The sequence below is a fragment of the Mus musculus genome, chromosome 9 (genome assembly GCF_000001635.26).
Source record: "Mus musculus strain C57BL/6J chromosome 9, GRCm38.p6 C57BL/6J".
Taxonomy (NCBI): domain Eukaryota; kingdom Metazoa; phylum Chordata; class Mammalia; order Rodentia; family Muridae; genus Mus; species Mus musculus.
In genome coordinates this window covers 69,665,481-69,682,722 of record NC_000075.6, presented here as the reverse complement: position 1 = coordinate 69,682,722, position 17,242 = coordinate 69,665,481, and the positions used below count along the sequence as shown (strand labels likewise).

Here is a 17,242-nt window from a genome sequence, read left to right as displayed (position 1 = left end):
ACTAGAGCCTCCCTCCTAGTTTCCAGACCTTCCTAATAAGGCTGCCAAGTCCTGAATCCATCACCTGAGCATGTAGCTCAGTTCACAGAGCGCTTGCCTAGCGTGCACAAAGGCCGGGTTTCCATCCCTGGCTTCCCATAAACGGCACATTTCTGTAATCTCAGCACTTGTAGGGTAAAAACAGGGAGCTCAGACATTCAAAGACATCCTTGGCAAGTTCAAATCCAGCCTGGGGTACATGAGATACTGTCTAGAAAGAAAGGAAAGAAGATGGGAGGAGAGGGGAGCGGGGGGAAAAGAGAGGGGAGGGGAAGGGAAGGGAAGAGAGAAGAGGGGAGGAGAGAGGAGGAAAGGAGAGAAGGGAAGGGGAGGGGGAGGAAAAGAGGGGAGAAAAGGGGAAGGGAGGGGGAGGTGAATGGAAGGGAAGAGGGGAGGGGAGGAGAGGGGAGGGGAGGAGAGGGGAGTTTCAGTTTGGAGGAGGTCTCTGTGGTCCTAAAGTACCTGGCTTTTAAAGTCCTGCACAGCTAGGGTGTAAGAAACTCAGACAACAGTATCAATCTCATACAACCTTTGGACAGGGCCGTGTGTAAGTTAACACTAGCTTTGGCCACGTGATTGCTTCTCTCTTGGAAGCAGAAATAAAGACTCTCTGGGCTTCCCACCCAGGCCCTGGCTTTGAGCAGGCTGCAGCTGCCTCTGAGGTTGCTCTCTGGCCAGGATGTGATTGAAAGTTCACACTTTAAAAGTCCACTTAAGAGGATTTAAAAGAAACAACAACAGAAGCAGGTGGCACAGGAGTGACCTAGTCACCTTTTGCCCCTAGCACCATTTCAACAGCTGGGAAGACCTGGGCCAACCAGCCGTGCTGGACCATAAACCTCCCTGTGACGCCTGACCACCCGCTTCTGCTGTGAATAGAGTGCCTGGAAGGGACTCAGGCTAAAGCAAAATAACCTGCAACATGAGACACAGTCCCAGCTAGAACACAGGCACATGTGCAGGCAGGCAGAGTCTAATCTAAGGACCTGTAACTTAGGACCAAAGGTGTTTCTGCCAGCTCACTTGCCAAGCAGAGGTCCTGTGTTTGTGTCTTAGATCCGGTGAAGTGGACAGGAAGCCTGGCCGTTAGACTGCGTAAGCAGCTGTAATGTCAGGGACCTCAACCCACAAACAAAGCAGTTCAGGAATGAGCCCAGCTCAGGAATGAGCCCAGCTCAGGGCCTTTGTGAAGTTTAGATCTGGGAGTTAACATGTCACAACAGCAGGAGATCAGCAAGGACAATCGGGGGTGGGGGTGGGAGGATGTGAAGAGGCCCAAAACTTGATGATGTTCTCATTCAAAGGAAAGACTATTTGATCTTTAGAGATCATGTCTTCTATTTTGATATAAACTGCCAAATTCAAATGACATATGACATACGCCCTTCAGACTCCTTGCACACCATTTGGTCTCTTCAGTTCTGGGGTACCCATTCGAAGTGATTCTGAGGAGGATTCTTTATAACCGGGTTCTAACCAGGCTGGCTAGCCAGCCATTTGTGACAAGGACTGAGGTAAACTTGCAGAGCTGACACTTCTGAAGTCACAGACCTACCAGGAGTATGTAGCTCCCTACTTCCATGTAATTAGCAAACTTAGACAAAGGAATGAGGTTATGGGGGCCAGTGCTACAGGCTGGCCTTTCTATTTACTACTAGTTATTCAACTACTAGATATTATAAACAAAGTGTCACTCATTCCTGCTCCCTCTCCTGACACAGTGGCCCTAATGCCCCGCCAACTATAGTCTTAGAGACTCTTGTCTGCACTCAGCTCCTTCTCTTGTATCAAAATCATGCCAGTTCAATGACAACTGAAAGATAATGTCACCAAGAAGAGCAGGAAAACAAGGCTGTTCACCCTACTTCAAGCCATAAATGTCTTCACAGAAACCACCATCTTACATTCATCTTTAAAACTTAATTTATCAAGCACAGTGCCATGTATCTTTAATCCGAGCACTCAGGAGGCACAGACAGACAGGTGGATCTCTGTGAGTTCAAGACCAGCCTGTTCTACCTAAGTAGATCCTACCAAACAGACAAAATTTTAATTTAACATTTAAAAATGTATCATCTGTTTCCACAACCTGTTCACAAGGTTAGTGAACTTAATCTGTCCATAAAAATTCGATCTTGCGCTCTGCCGTCATATTATACACATGTATCAGATACATTCCCATAGATGCTGCAAAGAGGACAGACAGGCAGACAATTCATGCACAGGCATACTCAAGCATACTCACAGGACACACACACACACAATCACATACATACCCAATATACAAAGAGATACATACATGTGAAATCTCTTCATAGAGTATCTTTTAGTTATTCTTTGATAATGTCATGCATGTTAATATATCTTGATCATAAGCATGCACAATGATTGCCTCCTACTTTCTGCCTCTACCTCCAACTTCTCCTAGTCTGTGAACTTACAACTCCCCCCTCTACTGTACCATGGTACTTCCACCATGTCTAGGTCTTCTCTTCACAGTCTCTCTCTCTGTTTGTTGTTGTTGTTGTTGTTTGGCTTAATAGTTTTCTGATATCAATTAGTGCTGCCTGTTGGAATGTTGATTGATCTTGACTTGATCTTAACAATTGTAGCTGCTGTGAGTTCATGAGCACAATGACCACATCACGTTTCAAAGACTGCATTTCACAGGCCCTGCCCCATCATCCTGCTTGTACATTCTTTATATTTCTCTTCCACAATATTCTCTGAGCTTTGTGAGAGTGAGGGTTGGGAGAGATGTCTCATAGACTTAGTCTTGATAAGTCACTTATTCTCAGTATTCTGACAAACTATGAGTCTCAACTGGTATTTGATTCTTGGAGGTAGTTTAGCCCATCTCTGCTTCTTCCAGGTGGTTTGACTTGTCTGAAGGTCCCCTCTGCAATGTGGCTTGTCTAAGAGTGACTCTTGGCAGTTGTTACTGTTTACATACTCTTGGAAAGGGAGGGGCCTAGTGAACCTGGTCAGTTTCAGGAACTTCCTGAAACTCTGGTTGTTTACTTCCTGTCTTAAGGACCTTCTATGCAGAGTGCAGCCTCTCCAAGGAAACTGCAGCAACAACACAGACATGGTTGGCATGGGGGATATGTTGACAACTTTTTCTCCCACAGCAGCCTACACAGCACCTTCGAGTACTATGAAAACCAGTGAGAGTGAGCAGGAAATATTCAGCTTGATTTCTTTATGTATTATGACCAACATGTGTTATAGCTTTGGCAGTAGGGACTTATCATCTAGTTCTAGTGGTAACAAGAGTGATGGCAATAGTATATACTGTTTGGAGGCTCTAGTGCCTCTGTATGTAGCCCATGCCTAGAGAAACCTTTTTTTGAACACAACACATTTAAGTAGAAGTTAACCCATGAACACACACACACACAAACACACACTTTGAAACTAGACTAATTTGACATTGGAAACATATGCTTCTTTGTAAAATCTCTCCTTTGAGGAGTGAAATTAAAATTTTCACTGTACCCTAAATTACTGGTTGATATATGCTTCTGTTATGTGCAAGCAAAGATTCTAACATTCTCACGATAAAACATTTTGCTTTTGCTTCTTTAAAAACCACAATATTAAGTGTTATCTAGAGTTTTGAATCTATAGTTGGACCTAGGAATTGAAGCTTGTAAGAAACACACATATAAACAGACCAACTTATGGTTCCCGTGGGTTAAAGCAAGAGCTGATGGCTGGAGATGAATCACCAAGAACAGCTCACAAGGTGATAAAGGAACATATTGGAGATGTTTATTCTCTTGTACTAGCAGAAAAGCCTGACTCATGCAAAGTTGTACATCACTGAGATAAGAGATGAGGTCACCAAGCAGAACTGATACCAAAGCAGATTCTTACAAGTTTGCCCTCTCACCTCCATTACACAAACATCTTGGGAGGCAAGAGGCTCTGTTGCAAAGTATATTTGGATAGTGGAAAAGTAGCTATTTTAAAGATAAAATCAGGGTGAGCAAGATGGTTAATACTGATTGTCAACTTGATAGGATCTAGAAACACTTAGGAGACAGTCTTCTGGGCATAGATGTGAGAGAGTTCCAGACTGGGTTAGGGAATGGATGGCCCATCCTGACTGGGCACCACCGTTCCATGGTCCAGGATCCTGGACTAACCAAAAATGGAAAAGAAAATTGAATGTCGGTATTCCACTTTTTCTGTTTCCAGGTTGTAGGTGCTGTGTGAGCAGTGGGATAAGACTCTTGCCCTGTGTCTTGCTCTCTGTGATGGACTCTACCCTTGGACTCTAAGGTCAAGACTCTTAAGTTTCTTGCCAAAGTGGCTATCAAGGATTTTGTGAAAGTAACTAGCACAGCAAACGGGCCAAGTCTTCTACTAGTAGCCATTCCCTGCCAACTGATCCCTCTGTCAGACTTCACCTGATATGTAGTGCTAGAGAAAAGGATCAGGGCAGTAAGCCCGATGGGCTCCTGATGGTCAGGAAAGCAGAAGTGGCGATGAGTTAGGCTTCAAGGGGCTCAGGCTGAGAACCTAGAGAGGCAGCAGCAATGAGTGCGGTAGAAGTGAGATCATACCAGGAGATTAAAGAGGAGCTGTCGGGGCTTGAGATACATGAATAGGCTGTAGCACTGAGGAAAAGACTAGAAGAAGAGAAGAGGTTCAAGATGCAAGACGGGGGATAGTCTCAAGGAAGTCAAGGTGTGATGTTCCAAAAAAGGGGCTGTGAATAAGCTCAAAGGCACAGGGAAAGAATAAGCCTAGGATTTGAGAGTGACATCCTCTCATCCAAGGATGGAAGAAGACAAAAAGTGTCATTGGAAAGTCTTCCCATTAGGAGAAATGAAGACTAATGCAATATTAAAACAGGATTTGAGTTCCCTTGATTTCTTCACTAGGGCTTGTATGAGAGGGAGACTTTCTGTAACTGCCAAGCTTCAAGTCCTAGGCAGTGAGTTTGGGGGAAGTTTCAGGTCTTTTGTTCCATTGGGCATGTGCACACACATACACATAATTAAAAATTAATAAAATAAACTTTTAAAAAGAAGGTGGAGAGAGAGAGGGAGAGAGAGAGAGAGAGAGAGAGAGAGAGAGAGAGAGAGACTAGTCCAATATGAGGTGACCTGAATGAACACTAGGGACATAGGAAAGAAAAGAGGAATAAACTAAAGGTAAGATGATTTTTGTGTGTGTGTGTGTGTGTGTGTGTGTGTGTGTGTGTGTATTAGTGTGTGTGTATATATATATATATATATATATATATATATATATACATATATATATACATATATATACGTATATATATATATATATATATATAGAGAGAGAGAGAGAGAGAGAGAGAGAGAAATTTTGTTTATGCTCAGTGAGCCAGGTTACATAAATATCCATTTCTTCTATTATCTAGTACACTGTTATGAAAGACCATGATAAAAGCAGCCAGGAAACTATAAAAAGCCTTGAATTCTTGTAAAAAAAAATAGGTGAAGTGGTTGACAGATCAATGCAAGGACAGAGTGATGGATGGGAAGACAGAGTATCTAGCTGAAGAAAAAAGTATGCAGTAATCTTAAACTGCTACTTTTTAAATGTGACTTCAGAGCTAGGCACAGTGGCCCAAGCCTTTCGTCTCAGTACTCAGCAGGCAAAGGCAGTGCACTTTAAGTTTGAGGGCAGTCTGGTCTACAACGTGAGACCCTATCTCAAAACAAACAAACAAACAAACAAACGTGACTCGTGCTGGGGAGAGTATCATTGCTGTATCACAGAGTAGAAGAGGATAAAGGAAAGAATTCAGTCTTTCCTCTGAGCTGGGTAATATCAAGGGAGGTTGGGATCTTTATCTGCAAGTGTTTATGTGATGAGAACTGAAGACAAAGCTTACATGTTATTAGTTCTCCCTCTGTCGTGTGTGTGTGTGTGTGTGTGTGTGTGTACATCCAGTCAAGGGCTTTCCTGGGCAGCCTCCACCTGGGGGACAATACAGGAGCTCTGTTCTTCCTTTTGACTCTACCACAAATGGCTTCCAAGATCACTCTGAAGTGCTCTCTAGTCCATATGAAGAGGAGGGATTATGAAAAAAATCACACATGGGGAGGTTCTTAAGAACCATGCTAATTTCCCTGTCCATCCTTTACTGGAAAAGAATCAGAGAAAAGCGGTCCAGAGGTGCTCAGGAATAGGAAATATCCAAGAAAATATAGATGATCTGCTATCACTCTCTCTGAGGAACCAAAGTGTCCAGGGACAACAGACGTTATTGATACATGTCGAAGATAGATGGCGAGTGATGTATTTCTACAATAGGATGGGAGTCTGTGTTGGGAGTGAACAGACAACACTCACCACCACACAGATGGGTTGGCCTTCCTGCTTAGATGGGGAGGTGTTCTGGGACTCAGAAGCCCAGGAACCACCTAGCTCTGAGGTAGGACAGTGTCCCAATGGAAGGTCATCCTGAGACACGGGAGCCCAAGAACCACACAGCTCTGAGCGGAAGCCGCCTCTGCAGAGGCACTGCAGCTCCCAGGGGAGAGGATCCGCAGCTGAGCAGAGGAGCCTGGAGCCTCAACTCTGCTGTATCAACTCTTCTCTTCTCTTCGTTGCTGCTGCTTCTGATGAGAGTCACGCCAGGCAGCAAATCTCATAGAAGGGATTTATTGGAGGGTCCAGGGTGTAGAGAGACAAATCCAGAAGTGGCTGCCTGTGCTACCAGGAGGGAGCAGACAGCAGGGAATTGAACACAGTTCAGAGCTTCTTATAGGGGTTCTTGGAAGGGTGGTGGTGGAGATTTCCAGGGTGAGAAGCGGTGGAATTTTAAGTCCTGAGCTTGAGGGAGCTCAGGGATTGGTGGGTTTCCAGTTCAGAGATTGGTCAGGTTTTGTGCCCGGGGATCGATAGGTTTCAGTGGTGTACTGGCTAGTTTTGTGTCAACTTGACACAGCTGGAGTTATCACAGAGAAAGGAGCTTCATTTGAGGAAATGCCTCCATGAGATCCAACTGTAAGGCATTTTCTCAGTTAGTGATCAAGGGGGAAAGGCCCCTTGTGGGTGGGACCATCTCTGGGCTGGTAGTCTTGGGTTCTATAAGAGAGCAGGCTGAGCAAGCCAGGGGAGGCAAGCCAGTAAAGAACATCCCTCCATGGCCTCTGCATCAGCTCCTGCTTCCTGACCTGCTTGAGTTCCAGTCCTGACTTCCTTGGTGATGAACAGCAGTATGGAAGTGTACGCCGAATAAACCCTTTCCTCCCCAACTTGCTTCTTGGTCATGATGTTTGTGCAGGAATAGAAACCCTGACTAAGACAAGTGGGAAGTTCAGGGATTGGTGGGGTTTACTCTTCAGGGATTGGTGGCTTTTATTCATACTTTACACCTAAAATTAGCATAATCTGGGAAGGGTCCTGTTGAGGGGCTGGAGATGACCTTTGTGATAAGTTACAGAGGCCAAAAGCACCATTAATTACAGTTAAGGAGGTCTGGGGGAGGGGCTTGGCTGCTGGAGCCCTGACCACTTTCCTGTCTTAAGGGTTTTTTAAAGTTTACAAAGTATACAAAGTTTACAAAGGGAATCTACTGCAAGGGAAGTGTTTTCTGCCATTCAAGAGGGCATGAATATCTAACAATTGGACCTAACAGCCTACAGTATGATTTCATTTATATCTCTATCTATATGATTTGTATATATGCCATCTAATTCTTTCAAAACAAATATAAACTCCCAAATAGACGACATGGAAACTATTGTTTAGAGAACTATGCTTAGACAATGAGCTTCGGTGACATCACAATTGATGAAGTATCTATCTTACAGCACAAATACCTGAGTTCCATGCCCAGCATCCACAGGGGTGGGGCGAGAAACTACCACACACACACAAAAATTGGGTGGGGTGGCTTAGATTTATAATAATCAGCTCTAGGGAGGTAGAGAGAAGGGAATCTTGGGGCTTGCCCACCTAGCTAATATGATGAGCTTCAGATAGATGAGAGACTCTGCCTCAAAACACAAGGTGGATAGCTCCTGTGCAATGGTACCTGAGACTGATCTCCATTCTCCACATAGATGTCCACTTAAGTTCACACATACAAATACACACACACACACACACACACACACACACACACACACATGCATGCATGTGTGCACACATACATGCATACACAAATACAGGGAACTATTACAGCAACACCCAGGAGCCTTTTTGAGGAGCAGGGAGCTTACTACATCCTCCTATATCACAGTCAGTCTCTGCCATCAACTTGACACTCCATGGAGGGCCTCCATTGAACTGGCCTGGGCCATGTCAGTGGGGCATTTTCTTCCTTGTTGGGATGAATGGCCCAACCAACTTGCCACCCTGGGCAGGCAGGCCTGAGGTGTGTGTACAAGGAAGGCATCATAGGAAGCTAGTAAGCAGTGCTCCTGTGTGGTCTCTGCCCCTGTTCCTGCCTCAGGATCCTGCCTTGCTTTTCCCAGTGAGAGACTGAAACTCACAAGCCATAGAAACCCTTTCCTCCTCAAATTGAATCCTGATGTTCTGCACAGCAACAGACAGCAAACTATACCACTGAGCAATGGCTCTCTCTGTGCTCAGGAATTTATTCTCCTCTCAAGTAATTTGTAGCCACATGTAGAAATTCAAAAAGCTAAGCGTTTCCCACATAAGAGGATGGGGCTGCAGGGCACAGAGAAAGGTGTTTTCCCTCAGGCAAGAACACCATTGCCTCTGGCTAGCTGAAGCTTTCCCTTCTCATCTATTTGACACAAGCCCTCTGGGCTTTTTCTTTTTCTTTCTTTCTTTCTGATTTACCATGTTGAGGGGGAAGAAAAATCTGTGCGCCCACTTGACATAATTGCTGAACACCCAACCCAGTCCCCACAGGTCCTGCGTAAATGTTATTATCTGCTCTTGTCTCCCATAATTACCACCCCTTTCCTGAGTTGATGAACAGTTTCTGCCACCGACTGGCTTTGCAGTTAGCAAAATGCCACTTTGCTACGGGCCTCGCTACCCATCTCACGATCTCTTTATCTATGTTTCCTACAGTAACTTGTAAATTCCAGTGACTCATATCTCTCTTGTTCCAGACACTTAACTTTCAAATCTGTATTTTCCACCCTCCAGTGCACAATTTGTTTTACATTCTCCCGCTTCTCCCTTTCATCATCCTCGAATCCTACAGCTGGGAAAAGCCTTCCTCCTGCAACTCGGCCCAGAACACCTTTGTTTGCCCCACTTTGCAGCCTCAAACATGCGCTTTTGAAGGTAGATAATTTGAAGTATTCCCATGTCCTCTCGCATAAAAAGGCATTTGTACTGGTGTCCTTCAGCCGAAACTTCTGTCAGCCTCCTACTGAGACATCCAAAGAGCCGGTTGGCTTGCAGCCGTTGTTCCAGAAAGGGTGGCATTTCTGTGGCAGGATTCCCACTACCTCTTGACTATGGGATAGACTGTGTAAGTCTCAGAGAAGGAAGGAAGGACAGGCAAAGGAAAGAGCAGTCTCTCAGGTTTCATTCCAGAAACGACCTGCAGGGAGGAGGACTCTAGTTCAACAACCAGGGAAGGTGGCATATGTTTACAGGCTGTGGTAGATAGGGCAGAAAAAGGGAAGAGGGGCTGTGGTTTCCTTCTGGGGCCCTGTGGTTGGCCATTGCTAGGTGTAGTTGAGGAATTAAGGTGAATGGCAAGCTAGACGAATGATAGGTGAGGGTCATTACCAGGGTGATGGATGGAGCAGGCCGGACAAGAGTCTAGAAAACCAGAACCGAAGAGCTTTACAAAACGGTGTGGCGACAGCCAACAGGTTGGTCAATGCTGAAAGGACCCGTTGCAGCTGGGTGCTTCCTCTAGACTAAGTCACCGGCAGGAATGATGTCACCTAAGAGAGAAAGTTGGTTTTTTAAATTAGGGGGTGGGATAATGCTTTTCTTTTGTTGTCTTCCCTTTTTTCTCTTTCCCTGTGTCAACTTGCAAGGGCTTTTGAAGGAGTTTTCAGGCTCTTTAGGGTTGAACAGCTAAGCTGGTTGGTAAGACTCATAGGCACTCTCCAATTCAAGGACCAGACAGCTGTAAGAAAAAGAAGCCAGCTGTAGATCCAACACTGGTGAGTGAAATAAAGCCCAGGCCCCAATGTTGTGAACTCAACAGCAGTCACCAAGTCAAGTAAGACACACTGTTCTTGTTCAAGGCTTAACTGCCTCACCCACTAATGTCAGTCATTTTAGTGGGTTTCACCTTCAGGTTTAAGGGTCTCTGATCAGGGCAGGCATTTGTAAGTAGTATTTGGGGGATAGAAAATCCTGTGACACCTAAGTGAGAGTTTATTCACTCCCACCCCCCACCCCCAGAACTCACCCTCTTTCTATTGTAAATTTCATTGGATAAACTTATGGTGAAGAACAAGACCCTATTTTGATTTTTTTTTAAATCTTTTTTTAAAAAAATATTTAATGTATGAGTGCTCTATCTGCATGTACACCTATATGCCAGAAGAGGGCATCAGATCCTGTTACAGATGGTTGTGAGCCACCATGTGGTTGCTGGGATTTGAACTCAGGATCTCTGTCTGGAAGAGCAGCCAGTGCGCTTAACCGCTGAGTCATCTCTTCACCCCCCCTAAAAAACCTTTATAAAAATCATTTACAACTTTTAAAAAAATGAAGCACACGAGCATAGTTAATGTTGGTTACAGAAAGCAGTGGATGGTTTGGTTTAACACGTTGGATAGTTTAAAAGAGCATTTAAAAGAAGACAAACCCAAGAGCCCAAGGACATTAAACACTCAAAATTGTGCTCCCCCCATCACTAGAATGGTGTGATGTTAGTATTTATCATTTCAAATCCTTAGCTCTTCCTGGACTAACTGAAAACAGAAACTTCTTCCCCCCTCCCCCCACAGGGACCTATATTCCTTGTGGGAAAACGCGAAAACATTTCCAGCTAACGGTATGTATTGATCACACAAAGGCTCACCCATTTTATCAGATCCTTAACGGTGCTCCCAGACCTCTAGGACCACTTTAAGATGAATTGATTTTAAAAGGAATAACAGAAGTCACATCGAATTAGACATTAGGGGGGGGTTGGTTTGGTTTAGTTTGGTTTTGCTTTTCTCTTCCTTTTCGTTTCATTTTAGACTTTTCCCTAACTGAATAAGGTAAAAATTTTTAGAAGTGCTTTCTTATAAAAGGATTATTTAATAACATTTTATAAATAGCCACACTCGGGAAGTGATAAATTAAGGCTACTAGCCACTTTCAAATTAGGCGCGCGCGCGCACACGCGCGCGGACACACACACACACACACACACACACACACACACATTTGCACAGGTTGAACTGACAGGCTGGCAATTTTCGCCTTAAATTGTCTGCGTTTGCCTGGTTAATCTCGCATATTAAATAAAAAACACGAAGTGCTTTATATGGCGTATAGACGGTAATGTTTGATTCCTAGAAAGACTCCGGGGTGGGGGTGGGGGGAATGGAGAAAGATTAAAGAACTCTCACTCTCCGGCCCAAGATCCAAAGTTCCACCTACCCTCCTCTCTTCAGCAAGTGTCTCCTCGGAGAACAATATTAAAGGGATCTTAAAATACAATCAATCATAAAATATAATTTGCATGTCAGTAGGGTGTTTGGGGATTGAGGAAGGGGCTGTGTGGGTAGGGCTGCGGGGCGGCTGGTGGGGGAGGGGAGGCTTGGCAACCCATCCACCCTCAAAGGCATGAGGCACTAGAGGGTGTCCTTTTCGTGCTTCTCCGGGCAGGCAGCATCTGTTCTCCAGCACCCCCAGAACAGGGATGCTCTCCTCCCCTGTCCAGTGCGTCGGGTTGGTTCCCTCCAGCCCGGGTGTGAGGCAGCCAGCCAGGGGGCTCGGCCGGCCGAAACCCTGAAAAGTCACAAATCACTGGTTCAAATAGACCCGCTTCTTCAAAGGAGCGCTTGGGGGTGGCGGGGGAAGAGGGCGGGGACATGCTGAAAGCGATTTGAGACCCCCCTCGGAGAGCGGTTTTGGCACCTGGGCCATTATGCTGAAGCTTGGACTATCAGACCAGTAACAAGAGACATTGAAATGTACCCTATTAGGATGGTCCATCTTCCCTGGATTAGTCAGGCATTCCATATAAATAAGTAAACACCCAAGTCACCCCCACTAGACCCCAAAACACCCCCCTTCCACTTTCTTTCTCTTGATTTTTTATTTTCTGAGAGGGACCAGAGATTAGGGGAAAAAAAGAGGTCTTGTGTATTCAAAATGCTAATTCAGACTTCTTTCTCTAATGCACTCATGAAACATTTTAATTGTCTGACTTCGCATTCAAAAGCCTTGTTTGCGACTCCTAATTGCCGGCTGCTTTGAACAAATAATTGAAATGCATGACTTGTGGGGTCTGCTTAAACAATTATAATGTGCTTTGCCGCTAGGTGCAGGTTCCCCCGCCCGCCCCGAGTCCCCTTTTGCATAATGACTAGCAGCCAGCTTGGTATTTGCAGCCCAGTTAAAACCGTGCTAATTTGCTGTGGAGAGCTGGGGCTGAGGCGGTGGCAGTACCTGCGTTAGTGCTTGCCACAGCAAAAACGCCTCCAATAGTTCAAGTGAATGTTACCAAGACCTTTTCAATTTCTGCTGAGAGAATCCCACTGGGGTTTGCTTTTCAAAATACAAATCTTTCACGGGCCTGTTAGTTTTGGATTTCCACGCAATTTATGGTGCCCTTTCCCTGCAAATTTTTCCCAACCTGATTTTTAACAGTTTCCAGCAAATAGGTCCCTGGGTCTCCAGTGGCCGCAGTTCGAGTTTAGAAATGAAACAAAACAAAAGTGCAGAGATCCTGGGAATGCCCCAGGCGCTGGCCACTGTGGGCGGCTCGGGACCACACACCGGGATGCCCGCGAGGAAAGGCTCCCACTTTTAGAATCTAGAACACTTACTGCCAGATGAAGAAGTTCTTTCTGGCCTCTTTCTGGGGACTCTGAAAGGAGAAGAAAAGTGGGAATTCTGCTCGCTTTCTTTTGGAATATTTGATTTTTTTTTTTTCATGGTTGCAGCGGAGTTCCGAACCCGGCACAAACCTCTTAAATCAGACAGTTCATTGGCATGAGGTATCTCCACACATCTGGGCAACCATCAGTACTGTACCCTTCATCAAACAGCCAAGCCCACAGCCTTTCACACAGAGCATTCTTTCTCCCTCCCCTCAGCCCCTGGCAGACACCATCCTACTTTCTGTCCCTATGAATTCTACAAGTCTAAATGAAGCAGACACACAAATGAACCATCTGTAAATGTGCCAGGAAAGAATCAAGTTTTTACTAATCAAGCACATTTTCGAAAGAACCATCAAGTTGAACAAACCATTGGGCATCCTTTAACTTAGTTATTTCTGTCGGAGGCGTTTGTGGGAGGTACCTAGTAGGTTAAAATGGTACACTTAAAAAATAAACTGTTTGAAGTTCTTAACTCTGCATCGAGGGGTGGGAACCCATTAAACATGACATCTTTGTTCCTGGGGACCCCCTGCATGCTCGCAGCAGTCTGGTGAGGTGACCACAGAAGGCAGTGTGCGGTGGCCCCCGTACTGCAGTTTTACATTCTGTCAGTGTTCAGTGCTTACGATGGATGACCCGGTGAGGATGTCTGTCTTACACAGGTGGGAAGATGAAGGTCAGAAAAGCTGGGTAACTTGCCCAAAGTCACACAGCTTCTCGGTTGGGGAGAAAGGGATTCAAGCCGGGTTAGAGAGTGAGACTTCAAAGCCCCTTTGAGGCTGCTGAGCTGCGCAGCAGGAAGGAGCCACAGGAAGTGGTACTTCAAAGATACTTGGCTATTTGGCTGGGGGAGCAAGGATTAACACCAGCTTGCCCCAAGACACAGGTGTAACACTTGTGAGGAGGCTGAGGAGAGGGAATTCCTTACCATTGTTATGAGTGCTCGGAGGCCGGACCAGGTTGTAGCCAGCGGGTGGTATTAGAACCCTCTGGGAACCTTTCTGGCCTGGTGTTTCTTGGTTTTACTAATCTCTAGAGAAGAGTCTAAAGATTATCTTCATAACCCACTTAGGAGCTGAGAAAGACATTCATTCCAGGAACAATAGCTGGCTTTTATTGGGTGGTTAACGCACACCCAGCTTTGGGTCATTTGCAAATGCAGGCAGCCTTATTCTCAAGTTCACATACTCTGCAATACCCTAAATAAACACTCCTCAGCTACAACTGTCCCTGAGGCTGCACCACTGAGCCCTTCATCCCCATTTCTCCAGTGGGAAGCCCACACATCTGCAATTGTGGGGGCTACATTGCCCCAGTGAGATGCTCAGCTCTGGATGGGCCAACCATGCCATGCAAAATGACAGAAGCCAACTATGTGGCTTTTCTAGGATAAATCCAACCCTCTGGGTCACTGTCTTAGAAATATTTGCATTGTTAATCTTGTTGCCTAAAGCATCACCAAAGATCTCCCTATCCCCCAAAGTTAAAGTTAAACCTGCAGATGTGGTCTACGATGGAGAGACTGGACATCTACGACAGATTATGTCAGGAAATATTCACTCCTCGAAGAATGCAGGAGAATGTAAGGATCGGTTTACATCAGACCCACGCCCTAATCCTGTGGCTCTGTGAGCTTCAGCAAATTCCTTCACAGTTCCAAGTTTCAGCATCCTCTTTGATAAAATGGAGATTACACCCAGGATTAGAAAAGTGGCTCAATTCAGAGAACGTTTGCCTTGCCGAGCAAACATGTGGACCTAAGTTCAGCCCCCCAGCAACCATGTGAGAAGGTGGGACATGTTCATGTCTAATTTCAGCATCAGGGAGGCAGGGACCGTGAACTCCAGGTTCAGAGAAAGACCCTGTCTCAGATAATAAGGTTGAGAATGGTTGACAAAGACACTCAATGCTGACCCCTGATCTCTACGTGGATGCTTGCATACACATGCACCCTGCCCCACCCAACCAGTACCTACTTCAAATAGTTGAAAGTGTTACCTGGGTACCAGTGCACACAACCCACAGTTATTCTTGCAATTGGAAATATAAATTAGCTGTATTATTTCACCAGAAATAAGCCAAGCTTTTGCTCTTACTTGTAGATTTCTGGGAAGAACAAGCTGCAACATAACCACAAGAGACAAATAGCAAGCAATTGGACAGCTGATGAACAGCCTCCTGTCAATCATCATCCTAAGTGAGCCAATTGTTCTGACTGTCTGGTCTTCCAGGATTGTGATGTTGCCATTGCTGGGCACCAGGCCAGCAGGCAGGCTGAGGCTCCTTCTGTGGAAGAGGAACTTGATTTGCTTGCCATAGAGAATTGCCTGCCTTGCCTTGGCCGCACAGCTCATACGCCATACAGAAAAAAAAAAAAAAAAAAAAGTAACTGTTCTTTTGCCAACACCTGCTTCTGTCAACACCCTCTACCTCCACCCTGTCCTCTGCTACTGTGTCGAAAGCGCTGAGGTCACTCTCAGTTGGCTTTTGTGACTGCAGTTAGAGGAACAGATAAACTGGCAGAAACACAGAAAAAAAGAAAACCCACCCAAGATCTCCGTTCTGACTTATTTTCGAAGATTTGACTCACTGGCTGCCACCTGCTGTGCCGGGCAGCATCCCTGGGCACCAGAGCTGACTCAATTTGCCCATCTAGTCTGGAGCAGGAGAGCACACTCAAAAGCACGCCTACTCAGCCTGCTCTGTTCTTCATTCACAGAGACTTTCAGGACTTAACCTCAAGCATTCATGGCTTCTTTTTATCCTGCACCCAGACCAAGGTCAAATACAGTCAAAGACTTGAGGGGGGTGTCTCACCAGCACCCTCACTGTTAGAGAGGCAGCTGGCTGGGACACTTACCAGGTTGAGATAATTTAAGCATCAAAATGAAGAAGGCTGGAGCTGGGAAGAGTAAAGAGACTGCTATGCAAGTCTGAGGACCTGAGTTGAGAATCCTTGCTGCTTTGGCAGCCAAGCATGCTTTGGCTGGGTTTGAGTCCTGGGACCCATGTTAGGCAGCTTACAACTTCCTGTAACTCCATTTCTAGGAATTCAGGGACATTTTCTAGCCTTCATGGGCACCCAAATTCTCACAAGCACATAACCCCCAACACACATAATCAAAAATAAGATGAAATAAGTCTTTTTAGAAAAGCACAAGGTAGATGGAACATGAGGAATAGCCAAGGTTGACCTCTGGCCTACACACAGACACACGAATAATTGTAAGTTCATTAAATTTATAAACAACAAAAACAAACAACAAAACAAACAAACAACAAAACAAAACAAAAAACTTCCCCTGTCCATAAAGATAACTTCCTGAAGCAGAAAGGCATCCATCCCTATTGATGATCACTGGGATAGGCCATTATGCCAACATCCTATTCTAGAAGTTGGTAAATAAATGTAAAGAATTATGCTGATTTCTATGAAGCTGGGGAGATGTCTCAGCAGTTAAGAGCACTTGCTGCTTGCAGAAGACTCAGGTTTGGTTCCCAGCACCCACATGGTGACTCACAAGTATCTATAACTCCAGTTCCAGGGTCTCTGATACCTTCTCCTGGCCTTCATGGGTGCCAGGAACACATGCAGTGTACTTACATACATGTAGGCAAAACACACACACACACACACAAACTTGAAAACCTTGTCTGGCCTCACTGGGAGTGGATGCACCTAACTTAATGAGTCAGGGTGGGGGATACCCAGGGAGACCCCAGCCCTCTCAGAGAAGAAGGAGAGAAGAGATAGGGGAGGGACTGTGGGGAGGTGACGGGTGATCAATTGGGATATAAAATGAATGAATGAATGAATAAATAGATAGATAGATAGATAGAGAGAGAGAGAGATAGAGAGAGAGAGAGATAGAGAGAGACATAGGTAGGTAGATAAATGGAAAAAATAGACTTAGAAAAGAATTATTGTACTTTCCTGTCAAAACTGTCTTAAAGTAATGGTTGAGCCTTTGTGGATAAGGCATAGCCTTCTTTCGTGAATGCTGGTGAATACTTAATGTTGAAGGAACTGTCAGGGCTCCCAACATGTGTCTCCCAGATACTGCATCTAGAAAATCCAGAAATCCACAGAAGCAGAAACATGTAACTTTTCTTCTCACCTTGCTTGTGCAAGGGACGACTGTAAAAGGATGCTCAGACCTTCCTTGCCTGACAGTGAATCAGTCCAGAGATCCCATGTAATAGGTGTCCTGCTT

At 45.2% G+C, this 17,242-nt stretch overlaps 1 long non-coding RNA gene across 1 annotated transcript; it reads left to right on the top strand.

Annotated features, from left to right (window-relative positions):
* The first annotated feature begins 10,090 nt into the window (after nt 1–10,090).
* Gm31469 lies at nt 10,091–15,387 on the top strand. Its single transcript, XR_379585.2, has 3 exons — nt 10,091–10,139; nt 10,935–10,981; nt 15,131–15,387. It is a non-coding gene; the product is annotated as a predicted gene, 31469 (long non-coding RNA).
* The last annotated feature ends 1,855 nt before the right edge of the window (nt 15,388–17,242 follow it).